General features: G+C 38.7%; 1 long non-coding RNA gene across 2 annotated transcripts in view; it reads right to left on the minus strand.

Annotated features, from left to right (window-relative positions):
• Positions 1-313: 313 nt before the first annotated feature.
• The window catches only part of LOC117981646 (uncharacterized), a 32,709-nt gene continuing 14,743 nt past the window's right edge, over positions 314-18,279 (minus strand). Inside the window, exons 2-4 of one of the 2 annotated variants that reach the window (XR_010109163.1) lie at positions 13,229-13,295; positions 11,290-11,376; positions 314-1,036 (exon numbers count right to left, since the gene is read on the minus strand). This is a non-coding gene — a long non-coding RNA (uncharacterized LOC117981646). Of the gene's footprint in view, positions 1,037-5,634; positions 11,377-13,228; positions 13,296-18,279 lie in introns of those variants that run through there. The other variant, XR_008619751.1, reaches the window with a different exon arrangement.

An 18,279-nucleotide genomic window follows, 5' to 3' on the forward strand; every position in this document is an offset into this window, starting at 1 on the left:
CAGCCTTATTAGCAGTAGCTTAAACTAAAGGGTTTTGTCTTCTCCACCTACAAAAGATCTAGATGGAGGCAGTTAGAGCAGGCCAGCTTTCTAATGCTGTGCCTGGGAGCTGGGCACTCTTTTTCTGCTCTATTATTTTTACCATGTCACTGTTATATTTGTCAACTCATGGCTATAACATGACGGTTGTACCTGCAAGCATTGCCTCCACATTTCATCAAGTAGGAGGGGTATTATCTGAATTAGGAAGTGGACGATCTCTCAGAGTTCCTGATATTTCATATGGAGCCTTAGAATGTGTTTATAGCTGGACACATTGCCTCTGTTAATAAGGAAAACAAAGAAATACAGAATGGGTAATAGTTATAAAAACAGCTGCAGCAATATCCAACAAAATACGGGAGAAAAGAGGAGAGGTGGAAACTGATATAAATATACTACAGTTAGAACATGAAGTCAAAAGCTATAGTCTAAATTGGTAAATCAATAAGGATTTTGGTACATTATGTAGATTTACATGGTTTATAATAAATGGCAAAAGAAAAGAAGCAAAACGAAAAACAAGTTGCTTCCGTAGATTGGAAGTAGGGATGGAAAAGTGAGAAAGAATGTTTTTTCATTTAATTGCATTGTATAAATCTTTCTTACACTTGTGCATGTGATGCAGTAATAACTGTAGAGAGAAGAATGTGAGCTTGTTTTTGTACTTCAGGCAGGTGAAACAGGATGGACTTGTTATAAGTGTACCTAACATCAGTATTGAACACATAGTATTTGTGAATAAAAAAATTTATTTATAAAACCATTTTTAATAAAAGTAAAACTAAATGTCTGCAAACTCCAAAAAAAAAATTAAAAAGGAGAGAAGAAGAAGAATCACAAAAAGTGACCAATGTTAGAATATCTGACACTCTTCCATTTGGTGAGAGCCAGCCAGTACTTTTGATCAGTGCCTGGTCTAGGTTGGAAAGAAACTAATTTCTTCTGAGTCAGTAAAGTCAGGACCTTTAATGTTCTTTCTTCTCAGTTTTCCCATCTATAAATGAGAATAAGAATATCCCTTGTAAATTTATTTTAGAGAGATTGCTTTTTAGAAAAGTGTAGGAATCTGTGTCAAACATCAATTAGCTTTGAAAAGCAACCAATAGTCATTGACTCCATGCTTTAGAAATAACAAGCACCCAACATTAGTATAAAAAATGCACTGAATACAAAATAATATAATTTTCATATTATATTATTCTAGATATTCAAATACTTAGCAATTGGTATGATAGTGGAGGGCAGCAGAAAACAAGGCTGCCAAAAGCCTTAAAACTATATTCCCTTTGATTCAGCAATTCATTTTCTATTATTTTGTACTAAGGAAATAATTAGACAAATTTTCCTTTTTGTTGTTTTGTTTTGTTTTGTTTTCTTTGACATTGTTTTCCTTTTTTTTTTTTAAATTATACTTTAAGTTTTAGGGTACATGTGCACAACATGCAGGTTAGTTACATATGTATACATTGCCATGTTGGTGTGCTGCACCCATTAACTCATCATTTAACATTAGGTGTATCTCCTAATGCTATCCCTACCCCCTCCTCCAACCCCACAACAGGCCCCAGTGTGTGATGCTCCCCTTCCTGTGTCCATGTGTTCTCACTGTTCAATTCCCACCTATGAGTGAGAACATGTGGTGTTTGGTTTTTTGTCCTTGCGATAGTTTGCTGAGAATGATGGTTTCCAGCTTCATCCATGTCCCTACAAAGGACATGAACTCATCCTTTTTCATGGCTGCATAATATTCCATGGTGTATATGTGCCACATTTTCTTAATCCAGTCTATCGTTGTTGGACATTTGGGTTGGTTCCAAGTCTTTGCTATTGTGAATAGTGCCGCAATAAACATACGTGTGCATGTGTCTTTATAGCAGCATGATTTATAATCCTTTAGGTATATAGCCAGTAATGGGATTGCTGGGTCAAATGGTATTTCTAGTTCTAGATCCCTGAGCAATCACCACACTGACTTCCACAATGGTCGAACTAGTTTACAGTCCCACCAACAGTGTAAAAGTGTTCCTATTTCTCCACATCCTCTCCAGCACCTGTTGTTTCCTGACTTTTTAATGATCGCCATTCTAACTGGTGTGAGATGGTATCTCATTGTGGTTTTGATTTGCATTTCTCTGACGGCCAGTGATGATGAGCATTTTTTCATGTGTCTTTTGGCTGCATAAATGAATTAGACACATTTTCAAAAGGTGTTATACAAGGGTGTCTATTGGTTCAGACTTTGTAAACACTCCAAATTTAGGAGAAAAACATACATTTCTAACGTTCGAAGGTTAATTTTTAAAATTATGCTAATAAAAATTATACTAATTAAGAAAAATTATGCTAGATTTCTGTGTGTTGACTCAGAAAGTATTCCATAGCCAACATATTGTTAAGTGACAGAGATACATTCTAAACAATATGCATAATATAACCCCATTTTGTGGGAAAATCCATACATATATGAATAGAAAAGAGCCTAGAATTTAATATATAAAAATAGTAAGGTAAAAATCTGAGTGATAAATTTGTGAATGAATTTTCTTCTTTGTATTTTTTCTGAATATGTAACACATTCAGTAGCAGGTAATGATTTTTACAATCATGTAGTAATAATAAAGCTATCTCAGTTTTAAGGACTGAAATATATTGTCTCCAATCCTATCACAATCCTAATGAGTCATTTGCTCTCGCTGTATCCTGACATTCCATTTACTATACAATGTCCCTGACAACAAGATAACTGAGAACATCAGCATAAGCTCTATTTGATATAGTTATAAGCCTAAACTTAATTTCTGAGAATCACATAATGATACTACTTTATACCTTGATGTAATTTTAAAGTATAATTACTCACTCATAAGCCTATATCATTAGTAGAAAATGTACCAGATTGGGATTTAGGAGGCTTCAGTACCTTTCCCTTCTTTGCTGCTGGCTCATTTGGGCAAATCGTTCTACAGGATTTCTTAGGGGCCCATTGGGGATTTCAGAGGCTTGAGCCTATGTGATTTTTACTTCTATCACTCAAAGTTTTAATGTTTTATCTGGTTTCTATCTCTCTTTAAGATTATAAGGAATGTAAAGGACTTTTCCTGCTGGATTTTATAGATCTAAAACAGAAGGCCTGGATTAAAGAACATTTACGTTTGAATTTTCGCTCCAACATTTATAAATTTGTGTGACTTGGACAAATTTCTTAATCTCTCTGAGGTCTAGCGTCATTACCTTAAAAACTGGCTAATTAATGATCTACCTCTTAACATTTCAGGAATGAGATATTACATCTAAATCCCTTGGCACAGTTTCTGATACATAAGGTAAGGAGTGCTTGACAAATGTTAGTTGTTATTATTGGCTACGCGGGTTACTCACCTCTACTCAAACAAAGATTAAGCCCTAGTAACAAGAGAATATACTGGATTTAGAAGAGGAAAACTGAAATTTTGTTAAATACAAACAGACTTTCATGTTGATGATAAGCAGGAATTTATTAAATTGATGGAATAAACAAGAGAAGATCCTACACCCAGAATTTCCTGGGTACCATTAAAGGAGTTAATACAAAAGAACTCGAGAATCATTTTGTATTATAATTAGTAAAACAATTTTTTTAAATGTTTAACAGCAACTACAACTTAGAATGCACTAATGAAATCAGGTCTTTATTTCATAATAGCTAAATGATGATTTAATTAAAGTTTTTATTTCAATAGACTCTCTCCATTTCCATTCAAAAGTCTTCCTCAAAAAACTGCATTTAAACAGTTTTAATACCCAGGCTCATATAAAGATTGCCTGTGATTTCAGATAAACACAGTTTTTTCAAGCTGTACTTGAAAGCGCTCTTGTAATTTAACCCCTGAATTCTGAATTTCAAATGGAGAGTAGAGGATTTACCAAATATGTGATGAAGAATTGTGTTTTCATGTTCTTTCATCTTGGGAGGAACTCTTGTTTCAATTGAAAACATTCCCTTACCATTACAGAAACCCAGAGGGCAATCATGAGTTAAGACCTGGAAAATAAAACTGAGAGAAAAGACTGGAACAACATGTGGTTGTCATTTTCAGGGCCACAGAGAGGGGAAGTGGTTTTCCACTGCTAGCTAAGCAAAGGCAAGCACACGTAGCACATTAACGTGGAGGGCAGGCAGTAAAAATAAAAAGAGATGGTGGTTTGCCTTTTTGTTTTATGGTGAAGCAGGTGCTGACTGGCCCTGCAGTTAGGACTGCATAGTTTAGGATTTTGATGCCATTTCATATTTGAGATAATAGCTTTTAATTTCCATTCATGACCTCCCAAAAGCACTCTGAGAGATGTGACCATCTTGCATGCTCAGGCTCCTCTTCCATAAAGATGAACGTTGGTAGGCTATGGAACTGCCCCATGAGCACAGTTAGAAGTTCAATTGGAAATCACTATCCCTGAATTTTCTATCTTAGAAATTGTCTGTCCATTACAAAAAAAAAAAGAAAGAAAAGAAAAAAGTGGTGTTTTTTGTTTTCTAATATCAGATTGTGAAAGCGGGATTAGCCTACAGAAATCATTATCATTTTTCCAGTTTCCTTCATAGTTTGTGGTCACCTTTTCTATCTTGCCTTTTTAATTTCCCCTTATTCACTCCAAACTTACATCCTGTTTCATTCACGCTCAAGCAAACAAGACACATACATAAGATAGCTTAACATTTACATGGGGATGGCAGCTCGAAGGGGAGCTGCCTTACCCCATAGCAGACAGTGCTAGCGGGTTACAGCACTCTTTTCACCTAGCCCAGATGAAGCCCTCTGAATCCTTCTCACTCCCTAAGACTAGTACCAATTGATTTGGGATTAAACCTCTTTGTCATCTCCAATTTTGAGCACAGTGCCTCTAACCTTTACCCAATCTTAGCAGGTAAGATTGGGTTTCTGAGATTCAGGTTCCTCTCTTGTAAAATGAGGATCGTATAATTGCTCCACATTTAGTCCGTAATGAGAATTTATATAAAAATATTATTCAGTATATAGGATGATTGTTATTGTCTTTAATATCATATGGTGGTTTTTTACTCCACTCATTTTAGTTTTTCTCATCATGACTAGCTTTTCCCTTCAGACAATTCCGGCCTGCCTTGTATTCTGACCTGCCTTGTATACAGTAGTGCATCATCTAGCACAGTGCCCACACATAATTTTTTCTCAAAAAATGTCACCCCCTCACCTCATTCCTTACTCTTGGTAATATTACTCGTTGATCAACTGTTGGTGTTCACAGTGCATTCAACACTACAATCTGCCCTAGTTAAATAAAATTACAAAGCATAAAATCTCAAAGGATTTTAAAACAGCATCTTGACTGGCTTCAGTACTCATTCATCCACAAGTCTCTGCAACATTCTTGCCCTTACAGAGCAAAAATCCCAGAGAGAAGTGTGTCAGTGGCAGGGGCAGCTAGGCCTTCTTCTCCCTAAGAGGATGGTGATGGTGATTATGGTCATTATGGTAATAAGCATTGATTGAGCACTTCCTCCGTGCCAATCATCAGTCACCAATCTTGCTAACAACCATCTGTGATAATATTTTCTTCACCTTAGACATCAGGAAATTGGCAGAGAGGTTAAACAATGTGCCATGTTTGAAGGGCTTTGAAATATAAGTTTATGATAAAATACAATTAGCTAAAACAAAGCCTTGAAAACCATGCCAAATATCTAAACAAGCATTTCACCCAGAGTCATCCTTGATTGGAACAATGAAAAGCCTAAGTAGATGAAGGCAAGCCAGTACAGTCTATGCATAAAAATGCAAATTAAGGCAAGGATATCCACTGCTTTGTTTTCATGTAACTGATGGTTGATCTTTCATAGAAGATAGTTTATATCCATCACATTATAAAAGTAAATGTATGTATTGCTGTCCGGTGATGCTACAAAGCTTTTGTTTATGTTTGGAAAATAGTAAATGAAAAGTGGCAAAGACCACATGAAAGTACCAGTAGAGGTATCCTGAAACACCGTGCAAGAACAAAGCTCCCTCAGATATATAAATTTGGAGATGTGGAGCCTGCAGTCAGAGCTGATACCTGAGTTCTCTTATAGGAAGGAACAGCAGTGTGAAGGAACTCAACATGAGTAGTCAATGCTTGCTGGATTGGGCCTTGGTGCTACTTCTCACCACTACTGCATTCTCTCTGGACTGTCACTTTCAAAGGTGCAAGGGCAACTGGGAGATTTTAGAACATTTAAAAAACCTAAGAGAAAAATTTCCTCTGCAATGTCTAAAGGACAGGAGCAACTTCAGATTCTTCCAGGTTTCCAAAAGTAATCTGTTTTCAAAGGAAAATGCCCTCATTGCCAAATAAGAAATGTTACAGCAGATATTCAACACTTTCAGCCTTAATGTCTCCCAATCTTTTTGGAATGAAAGCAGCTTGGAGAGATTCCTAAGTAGACTTTATCAGCAAATAGAGAAGACAGAGGTGTGTTTGGAGCAGGAAACCAGGAAAGAGGGCTGTTCACTCTTGCAAAGGGGGAATATCATACTTAGACTAAAAAATTATTTTCAAGGGATTCACAACTACTTACACCACCAAAATTATAGCAACTGTGCCTGGGAGGTCATCCATGTTGAAATCCAAAGGGGTCTACTATTTATTGAACAGTGCACAAGAAGACTCCAATACCAAGAAACAGGTTATTTACATAAATAACTAATTTGGAGTTGGTTACTAGTACCACTTTAGATGTCTCCAGAAATCTGTTTGATATTTTTAAGCAACTTTTAGTTCGGTTTCTGTGACTTAAGATAATATTTTCGTCAATTTTCTGGATTAAAAAAATTATTTGAATCACAACTACTAATTTATCAAAAGATTTATCATATTAAATAGTATTAAAACATTAATATTAGAAGATTGTATATTTACATATAAAATATTTTTTAAATTAAATATATTCTTTTATTTGGTTTTATAATCAATTTTATTTTTTTTTTAATTTCATGGGTACATGTACAGGATGTGCATGTTTGTTACACAGGCAAACATGTGCCATGGTGGTTTGCTGCACAGATCATTCCATCAGCTGGGTATTAAGCCCAGCATTCCATTAGCTGTTCTTCCTGATGCTCTCCCTCCTTCTCCTTACCCTCCAACCCTCCAACAGGCCCCAGTGTGTGTTGTTCTCCCCAATATGTCCATGAGTTCTTATCATTCAATTCCCACTTATAAGTGAAAACATGTGGTATTTGGTTTTCTGTTCCTATGTTAGTTTGCTAAGGATAGTGGCCTCCAGCTCTATCCATGTCCCTGCAAAGGACATGATCTCATTCCTTTTTATGACTGCATACTATTCCATGGTGTATATGTACCGCATTTTCTTTATCCGGTCTATCATTGATGGGCATTTAGGTTGATTCCATGTCTTTGCTATTGTGAATAGTGTTGCAATGAACATATGCATGCATGTATCTTTAAATAGACTGTGTAATCAATATCTTTTAAGTTCAGTATTCTTATAACTTTGCTCAAAGAATAATTTTCAGACTGCTTCATTTGATAGAGAAAATATTAAACTATTTTTAGGATTATCACTATCCAGAGGGAAAGGCTATCTTTTTTATTTTATTTTATTTTATTTTTTTATGAGAAGGAGTTTCACTCTTGTTGCCCAAGCTAGAGTGCAATGGCACGATCTTGGCTCACTGCAACCTCTACCTCCTGGGTTCAAGCGATTATCCTGCCTCAGCCTCCCAAGTAGCTGGGATTACAGGCACGTGCCACCGTACCCAGCTAATTTTTTGTATTTTTAGTAGAAACGGGGTTTCACCATGTTAGCCAGGCTGGTCTCGAACTCCTGACCTCAGGTAACCTGCCTACCTCAGCCTCCCAAAGTGCTGGGATTACAGGCATGAGCGCCTGTGCCCTGTGGGGAAAGGCTATCTTTTAAATGCAGACAGATTATAGGACTATCAGCCTGATAAAGATTATGGCTATGATTAAAAACATCGCAGTTTCTGTTGTCAATAAATCCTACACTTGAGCTAGGGAAACAGCAACAAGTGTTCCACCTGGAACCATCCCAATCCTCAGCATGCCCATTTGAAATTCTGGATGTTTTATGTGGTTTTCTAGAAGAATGAGAACACAGAAAGGCATGGGACAAAGGTGATGGCAGATACGGAAAACAGAAGGAAAGGGAGTGTCTTAGTCAGTTTGCACTGCTATAACAAATTATCATTAATGGGGTAGCTTATAAACAACAGAAATTTCTCACAGTTCTGAAGGGCTGGAAAGTCCAAGAGGAAGGTGCCAGCAGATTCCGTGTCTGGTGAGGGCTGGCTTTCTGACTCATAGAGAGCTGTCTTTTCACTACCTGCTTATGTGGTGAAAAGAGCAAACAAACTCCCTTTGGTCTTTTTCATAAGGGCACTAATCCCATTCATCAAGGCTCCACCCTCATGACTTAATCACATCCCAAGAGGCCCCACCTCCTAATACTATCACTTTGGGGGTTAAGATTTTAAGATATGAATTTTGGGGTAACACAAAATTGGGAGGACACAGCAGGGAGAAAGATGAGGCAGAAATTCTTGAGATGCATTCCTACCAGCCTTCTCTCTCACACTAAGTAGAGATACCCTAGAAGAGGCCACTCCCTCTTCTTAGACTTCCTGTTATCTCCTCCCCACTTCAATCCCCCACCTAAGTCCACTAACAATAAATCATAAATTATCAACGTGTGTTCATTTAGTGTTGTCTTCAAGCCTCTGTGAAGCTTGGGACTACATTCTCAGTATCAATTTATTCTGTGCTTTTGTTTTAATTTTCATGTTTCTAGGTGGAATTGACAACTAACTAACTTCAGTTTTAAAAACAGAGCGAAAAGATTCTCTTCTCTGGTGAGTGACTGAATGAGAAACAAAATCATTGCTTAGCTAACAAGATACCTTCCTTTGCACAAGAAACCAATTATTTACAATTGGTTCGTAAATAACAATTAGTAAATTGTAAACCAATTATTTACAATTTACAACCCGGCGTGTACATTTCTCTGAGTGAGGTTGAATTTAAATGTACTGATTAACGTCATTATTTTTTAAACTCTACAATAACTCCTTTTAGAAAAAGAAATATTTCTAAAATGTTGCTACTTATCTTCTATGTTATGTATCATTAAATCTTAGTCACGTGTATTTCCTTAAAGAAGGGAACTCCTATAATCAGCAGTTGAACCTAGGTCATTGTGCCCATTGTTAAGCCATTTTCCTTGTCTAAGATACTGTCTCACTTCATTCAAGAGCAGCTCTAATCAACAGGAGTTTCTGCAACAATGGAAAGGTTCTCTTTGATGTCCAATATAGCAGACATTAGCCCTGTGGCTTTTAAGCACTTGAAGTGTAGGTAGTATGACTGAGAAATTGATTTTGAAGTTTTATTTAATTTTATTAATTTAAATTTAAGTAGCACATGGACTGGTGGCTATCACACTGGACAGCCCGGTTCTGGATTCCCAAGGATTCTTGGGTGAGAGGGAGGACATAGGAGAAGGCAACTTCTTGAATCTGTCTTGGTTCCTTCTTGATGTAAAACACAATGTCCATAATATAGCATGTCTCAAATTACTTAGACTAGAATGGGTTGTTCCCTTCAGGCAATCCCTGACCACTTTATATAATTGTAACCCTCTACATCCCATCACTGTTCATCCTGTGTGTCTGCTTTATTTCCATCTGATAAAAAAATAAATTCTACTTATTTGTTTAGTGCCTATCTTCTCCCAATAGAACATAAGCTTCATAAAGACAGGCATTTTTGTCTACTTTGTTCAGTTATGTATATGTACACATACACATACATATGTCATGCCAGACCCCTATTAAGATCAGTAGGGATGGGAGTAGGTTTATGATGCCAAAGGAGAAACCAGAGCCAGAAAACAAGACATAGGGGTTTGGGGGTTGGTTTTTGTTTGTTTGTTTGTTTGTTTGTTTGTCTATTTGTTTTTCTGTTCCCAGAGACATAGAGTTTTATTAGCAGGCAACTTACATACAGGGATGGCCCAGTGGTGGCAGGCTGGCCAGAGAAAAACATGCAGTTCATATAGCATTTTCTCTTAGCACTCTTCCCACAACAATCTCTACCTGGCAACCTTCATTTAACCCAAAACAAATGGCCTTGCTGCCCTGTATTACCCATGATCCACAAGACAGGCCAGGGATTTAGATGTTCCTCATAGACAAGGAATGAATTTTCAGATTGGCCATTCCTGTATTCCTTAGCTCCGAACTCCAAACACATATTCAGGCGCATCTGCCATACAGGGCATTCTCAGGGTGTGCTTAAGTTATCACTATCAGGTGGATATACCATACAGCATACACATAACAAATGGATGGCCATGCTCAGCAAGCCCATATCCCTGTTGTATGACTATTGATCCACCTGACTCAGTAAAGGATAGTCTATACCATCAGCAAATTACGACAGGATGATTGAGTGGATCTACCATGTTTTTAGGGCCTCTGGGCCTCCGGAAAAGATTCTTTAATTTGGTCTTTGGGAAATAAAGAATTAATAGAATCCAAAAAAACAAACAAACAAACAAACAAAACACTACAGTTGCTCTCTGAGGCTTACTAAACAGCTACTATAGACACATTACAGGGACACTTATAGTCTACTATAGAGCAATTTATATTCTGCATCAAAAGTCTATGGCTTAATTTAATCATCAATTCTTTCTCCCTAAGGTAAAGGGGTTCCACTATGGCTACGCATTAGAGCCCACTATGGAGTTTCCGAAATGTCTCCAGAATTTCCAGAGGTGAGGCCCAGACATGCAGAGTTCTGTGAAGCTAGAAATGAAACCCCGTTCCCTAAATGAAAAACTTCTTCTCAAATGGCAAATGTGGGTCCCATACTTGGCGTCCTTTTTTTACATCCATGAACTATTTCCCCACCATCTGAGGTATTCTCTGACCTCCATTGCCTCTGTGCCCAAATATCATGACATGAATTTTCTGGACTTGAGCAATGGCATCCCACTTACCCTGTGCTGGATTGACTTTTCCTCATATTTCCTTATGTGTGATGCCTTCCATACCTATGCTTGGGCAGGTGTTTCTCTTTGCCACCTGCCTTTCTGTGATAGTTCTGGAGTTTTTCTTCACATCAGTGGTTGTATTAGTCCATTTTCATACTGCTGTAAATAGCTACCTGAGTCTGGGCAATTTACAAAGAAAAGAAGTTTAATTGACTCACAGTTCCACAGGCTTAACAGGAAGCATGACTGGGAGGCCTCAGGAACGTTAGAATCACGGCAGAAGGTGAAGGGGAAGCAAGGATCTTCTTCACGTGGTGGCAGGAGAAAGGGAGAGAGAAAGGAGAAGTTACACACTTTTAAACTATCAGATCACATGAGAACTCACTCACTATGATGAGAAGAGCAAGGGGAAAATCAGCCCCCATGATCCAGTCACCAACTACCAGGCCCCTCCTCCAATTCCACATGAGATTTGGGCAGGGACACAAATTCAAACCCTATCGGTGGTTCAAAAAATTTAAGTGTGTAAGAACTACCTGGGGAGTTTGCTGAGCCAGTTTCCTGGAGCCTATGCCGAGAGATTCTGGGTTACCAGAATGGGATAGAACCCATGACTTTGCTTTTTTTTTTTTTTTTTTTTCGAGACAGAGTCTCACTCTGTCATCAGGGACCAGGGCTGGAGTGCAGTGGCACAATCTCAGCTCACTGCAACCTCCACCTCCTGGGTTCAAGTGATTCTGCTGCCTCAGTCTCCCGAGTAGCTGGGATTACAGGCGCGTGCTACCATGCCTGGCTATTTTTTGAATTTTTAGTAGAGACGGGTTTCGCCATCTTGGCCAGGCTGGTCTTAAACTCCTGGCCTCAGGTGATCTGCTCACCTCGGACCCCCCAGAGTGCTGAGATTATAGGTATCAGCCATTGCTCCCAGCCCTGACTTTGCATTTCTAACAAGCTCACAGGTGTTAAAGGAAACTAAATATGGCCTGAGAAGGACTTGTATATTTGGGTTCTTGTGGATGAACTGTAACCTATCTTAATAGTCAGACAAAATTGAAAACCTAGCTTAGGAGTAAGTTAATTTAACCATCAATTATTTCTCCCTAAGGCAAAGGGGTCCCACTATGGCTATGCATTAGAACCCACTGTAGAGTTTCCAAAAGATCTAGATCTCCAGAATTTCCAGGGGTGAGGCCTAGACATGCAGAGTTCTGTGAAGCCAGAAATGAAAACCCCTGCTCTAAATGAAAAAGTTTTTCACTGCGCCTATAACAATAACAGTCCTGGCCAATCCCAGTGGCCATACTTCAACCACTCATAGACTGCTAAGTGTTCAAACTGTGTTCAAATAAGGCAAACACCACCCTGTAACCAATCCAGCTATTTCTGTACCTCACTGCCAATTTCTGTATGTCAATTCCCTTTTTTTTGTCTGTAAGTCTTCTTCCACCACATGGCTGCACTGGAGTCTCCGCGAATCTGCTGTGATTCTGGGGGCTGCCCGATTCACGAATAGTTCATTGCTCAATTAAACTCCTTTAAATTTAATTCAGCTGAAGTTTTTCTTTCATCACAGGTGAAACCCACACTTTGAGAACCACTGCTCTTAGGCGGTGCTCAGCCCACTTTGATGTGGATACAAATCACCCGGGGATCTTGTTAACATACAGGTTCTGATTCAGTACACCTGGAATGGGGCTTGAACTACTGTATATTGAATTAAGGCTCAGGTAATGTTTGATACTATAGTGCTGGTCTGGAGAACACATTTTGAGTGTCCAGGATTCCAGGGGGTTCACCCATGGTCACTTGGCAGCATGGGGAATAGAACTGGCCACATTTTTCTTTCTGCTCTGTCAATGTTGTGGATTGAATTCTATCCCCAAAAAAGATATGTTAAAGTCCTAACCCTGGGTACCTTATTTAGAAAAAAGGTATTTGCAAATATTATCAAGTTAAAATGAAGCCATGCTGGATTAGGATATACCCTAATGCAATGACTGGGGTTCTTATAAGAAAAGGGAAATCTGGAAGCAGACACACAGAAGAGAATGCCATCTGAAGACAGAGGCAGAAATGGGAATGAAGCATGTATAAATGAAGTGACACCAAGGGCTGCCATGAGCCACTAGAAGCTAGGAAGAAGCAAGGAAGGATCACCTGCTAAAGTCTTCAGAGAGACTGTGGCTCTGCCAACACCTTAATTTGGGACTTCTGGCCTCTGGAACTGGAAGACAAAGAAGTTCTGTTGTTTTAAGCCACCCAGCTCCCTAGGAAACAAATATAGTCACACAGCTCGGTGATCACATACTGACCCAACATACTGCTCAGTAACCACATGCTGACCCAACCCACCTCAGGACCAGCAGTGGGCTCGCATGGATCATGACATTCTCCCACAGTCCCATAGTCTTCCATATTCCCACTGTCAGGTTTTCTTTTTTTAATTTGCTGATCTGTCTCACTACATTGCAAAAGAAGACACATCTTCTTGACCTTGTTTTGCATGAAGAGAAAAAGAGAGTTTCTAAGAAAAGCCCACCTACTGAGAGATGGTACTCCTGGCAGCACTCAATTTTTTTTTTTTTATGTGTGATCTTTTAGTGCTTCCACCTTTCAAATGTTTTCTTTGCTAGAGGCCTTCAGAAACATCTCATGGATTTTTCAAAATCTTCAAAAGCTTTTGTTTATTTGTCAGTAAGTTTAATAAAAAATATAAGCCATATGTAATTTAAAAGATTTAAGAATTAGGCTATAATAAAATACAGTAGTAAAAGTGACAATAATTTGATATTTTTTAAATGTTTCAGAAAGTATTTTCAAATTCTACCTATGGTAACTGAGGATACATACCCTAGAAATTAATTTTCACACACAAAAAATGTATCCATAGCAATACTCAGAAATGTATAGTTAAATATTGCATAGCAAAGAATGCACAGTATTTAAGAAGTTTTTCCCTTATAACTAAGAGAGCTCATCAAAATTCGGGGGCATGTGCTTAAATATATTAGGTGAGTGCAAAAGTAATTGCAGTTTCTGCATTGTTGGAATTTGCCATTTGATATAGGAATACATTCTTAAATGAATGTGGTTATGTTACACATCATTTTAATGGGCATTTGTCACTTTAGGTTTTTTGCTAATGACTTATTACTCATTGTTTATTTTATGTTTATTTTAGAATATGAAAGTGATGTTGGACAAAAAACAAGTTCAAGCAATTTTCTTATTCAAGTACAAAATGGGTGGTAAAGCAGTGGCGTTTGCAACATTGACAACGCATTTGGCCCAGGAACTGCTAATGAATGTAGTGCAGTGGTGGTTCAAGAAGTTTTGCAAAAGAGAGGAGAACCTTGAAGGTGAGGAGCATAGTGGCCAGTCATCGGAAGTTGACAACAAATTGAGAGTACTCATCGAAGCTGATCCTCTTACAACTACACAAGAAGTTGCCGAAGAACTCAATGTCAGCCATTCTACAGTTGTTTGCCATCTGAAGCAAACTGGAAAGGTGACAAAGTTCAATAAGTGGGTGCCTCATGAGCTGACCAAAAATTTTTAAAAATCATCATTTTCAAGTGTCGTTTTCTTATTCTATGCAACAACAACAAACCATTTCTCCACTGGATTGTGACATGCGATGAAAAGTGGGTTGTATATGACAACTGGCAACGACCAGATCAGTGGTTGACCCAGAAGAAGCTTCAAAGCACTTCCCAAAGCCAAACTTGCACCAAAAAACGGTCGCTGTTTGGTGGTCTGCTGCCCGTCTGATCCACTACAGCTTTCTGAATCCCAGTGAAACCATTACATCTGAGAAGTATACTCAGCAAATCAATGAGACGCACCAAAAACTGCAATGCCTGCAGCCCGCATTGGTCTACAGAAAGGGCCCAATTCTTCACGACAACACGTGACTGCATGTCCCACAACCAACGCTTCAAAAGTTGAGTGAATTGGACTAAGAAGTTTTGCCTCATCCACCATATTCACCTGACCTCTTGCCAACCGACTACCACTTCTTCAAGCATCTCAACAACTTTTTGTAGGCAAAATGCTTCCACAAGCAACAGGATGCAGAAAATGCTTTCCAAGAGTTTGTCAAATCCTGAAGCATGGATTTTTAAGCTACATGAATAAACTTATTTTTCACTGGCAAAAATGTGTTGATTGTAATGGTTCCTATTTTGATTAATAAAGATGTGTTTGAGCCTAGTTATAACAATTTAAAATTCATGGTCCAAACTGCAATTACTTTTGCACCAACCTAATACTTAAGTTTCTTAGTTTTGAATCCAGTCGTTGATAACTACAACAAGGAGAGGCAGTGTGAGAAGGAATGAGTACATGACTTGGGTCAGAAAATCTGGTTGCAGTATGTATCAGGTGTGGACAGCTGTATGTCATGTGACTAGACAGTCAATCCCTCTGAAGCTCCAGTTTCCTTAAGTCTGAAACTAGACTAATAATATTTACCTTTCCTACTCATTAGGAAGATCAAGTGAGATACAGCATATAAAAGTACTTGGGAAAATGTTAAATAAAATGTGAAATCTCCTACCAAAACACATTTAAATTAAATCTCCTACAAAAAAATACATTTAAAGATAATTCAAGAAACTATTATTGCATTGTTTGCCACTTAAATATTTTAAACCCTAACAAAGCCTAATCAACTGCAACATATTTATTTAAGAAGCAAGTTACTGGTTTAAGAAGGACAATTTTGTTCCACCATAACTACTATGAGGATGAGGTGATACCTGTTTCATTAAGAAAAAGTTAACATGTCAATTTCTATTGATTAGTAGCAAAAATATTTTAGCACCAAAGTGAGTGTGCCATCCTTGCAAATTATATAGTTTAATAAATAATTTATTAAATTTTAGCAACAATGAGCCAAGCACCATGCTAACACCACACACACACACACACACACACACACACACACACACACACACAGAGTGATGGGTGATTTGGGGTGTCGACTTAATTAAGGGATACCCAGATAGCTGGTAAAGCATTATTTACTCTGAATCATTGCATTAATCACCCTCAATGCTTCAGTGAGCTCTTCTGCTGAAAGAGAAAGCAGATAGTTTGGCATTTGACTAGAATGATTGGGCTGCCCCAGGTGTGTCTGTGAGGGTTTTTTCAGACGAGACTCGTGTGTGAGTCTGCAGACAGTGGGAAAGATCTGCCTTCAGCATAGACAGGCACCATCCAATCAGCTGGGGGCCCAGATGGAATAAAAAGGTGGAGGAAGGGCAAATTCTTGTTCTCTCTTCCAGAGCTGGGACACCTTTTTTCTCCTATTCTTGGATGTCGGAAGTCCAGGTTCTCCAGCTTTTGAATTCTGGGAGTCACACCAGCAGCCTCCCAGCCCCGTAGCTCTCTGGCCTCGGACTGACAGTTGCATCATTGACTTGCCTGGTTCTGAGGTTCAGACTTGGATGAACCACACCCCCGGCTTCCCTGGTTCTCCAGCCTGCAGACAGCCTATCACCAGACTTCTCAGCCTCCATAGTCAAGTGAGAATTTCCCCTAATAAGCCCCTTCCCATATATTTCTCTACATGTCCTATTGTTTCCTGGAAGAACTGTAACACACCAAACAAAGTATGACTTCTTCCCCACCACAATGCTGTGAAGTTAGAACAAATATTTCACAGACAAGAAAACTAGGGCTTAAACGGATGAATGAGCACCTCACTCAAGGTCTCTTAGGCACTAACTCTAACTTGATCATTATATTCATATTGTTTTTGAAAACACTTTAACATTTTTGACAATAAATCATTATGGCTTAGTTATCATCTTAAAGATTTTTCTCTTCAGTTCATCACCCATCGATGTTATCTGCTTCTAAATTATACTCTAACACCTGTGAGGATTGCATCCTCAAGATCTTCTGCAACACCCCAACACTGGTGTTGTGTATATTTTCCCATATACACATAAAGGGCAGGTCCATCCAGCACTACCAAGCCCATTTAGGGGCCTGTACACTGAGCTTGGGAAGCTAGGCTTACACAGCCCTGCACTCAGCCTCCCAGCCTGTGTGTACAATTCAAGTTTGTACCTTGATGAAATCACAAACATCTTAAAGGTATCTCTCAAATCAAAGCCAAACAAGCTAAATGCCTAATCACCAAAGATCTTCAACACAGTATGCTTCTAGGTGAGCTAACAATTTTCCTATTAGAAAATTTCTGATGTTCAAAGAAACTCTTGAAGACATTCCTTCTCTGAGAGAGAAGGAACCTTAGTTCAGGAAGAGCAGAGCCAAGAAGGTGAGGACACATCCCTCTCCTGTGTATTCCTTGGCATCCTTCCCTTACCCCCTCTCATGATAATATCCTGTCTTTATTTCGTAAGCAAATTTAATCATTTATTTTCCACAGCATTCTTTCCCTGGGTCTTCAAACATGCATAGCTTTCCAAGTGTGGAGAAAAACTTTGATAGTAATATCCACAATTTTCCTGGAGTATGGTTCTTTACCAACCCCAAGGAGTCGTTATGGGGTTACCTGGCAGTATTCTCAATAGTAGCTGTTTCCAACAACATTAAACCCCAGTTCATGAGTAGCTGCTCCTCACCTAGTATTGTGCTGGGTGGGGGTGAGGATGCAAAGGTTCCTGTACTCGGAAAGCTGGAAGGGTGATAAGGAGCATACATACAATCAGTATAGGTTATGAAATATGGAAAGCCTGAAATGAAAATGAGGACCCAAGAAGGAGAAGGAGATAGGGGTAGTGGACAGCAGCGGAGCACTGAGGGCTCAAAAGCAGGAAGTGGTTAACAACTGGCAGAAAAGCCAGGAAGATGAGGTCTGAAAAGCATGCCACGCTTGGCTGTAAATGGAAAGAGAGAGATAAGGTAATGGCTGGAGCAGAAGGCACAGATAAGAGAAAGAGCCTTTAGTTGCATCTTAACCTGCCCTGAGGATGATAGATTCAATTGCTTTAATATGAAGATCTTCCCCTATGGCTGACAGCTGCCATGGAAAATGAAATGGTGATGGATGGGTATCTGAATAGCTTCAGATGTAATTAAGTTGCAGGGGGAACATCCTGTAGGACGCAGACTGGAATTTTCGATTAGTGTAAACGCAAGCCAAACCTTCTGTTTAGTTAATACTGCCTTCTAGAGTTCTGAAGCAAATTTTAATTCAGCATCTGTAAAACAGTACATATGTGAAAGCACTGTTC

Source organism: Pan paniscus, chromosome 11, assembly GCF_029289425.2.
Source record: "Pan paniscus chromosome 11, NHGRI_mPanPan1-v2.0_pri, whole genome shotgun sequence".
NCBI lineage: Eukaryota > Metazoa > Chordata > Mammalia > Primates > Hominidae > Pan > Pan paniscus.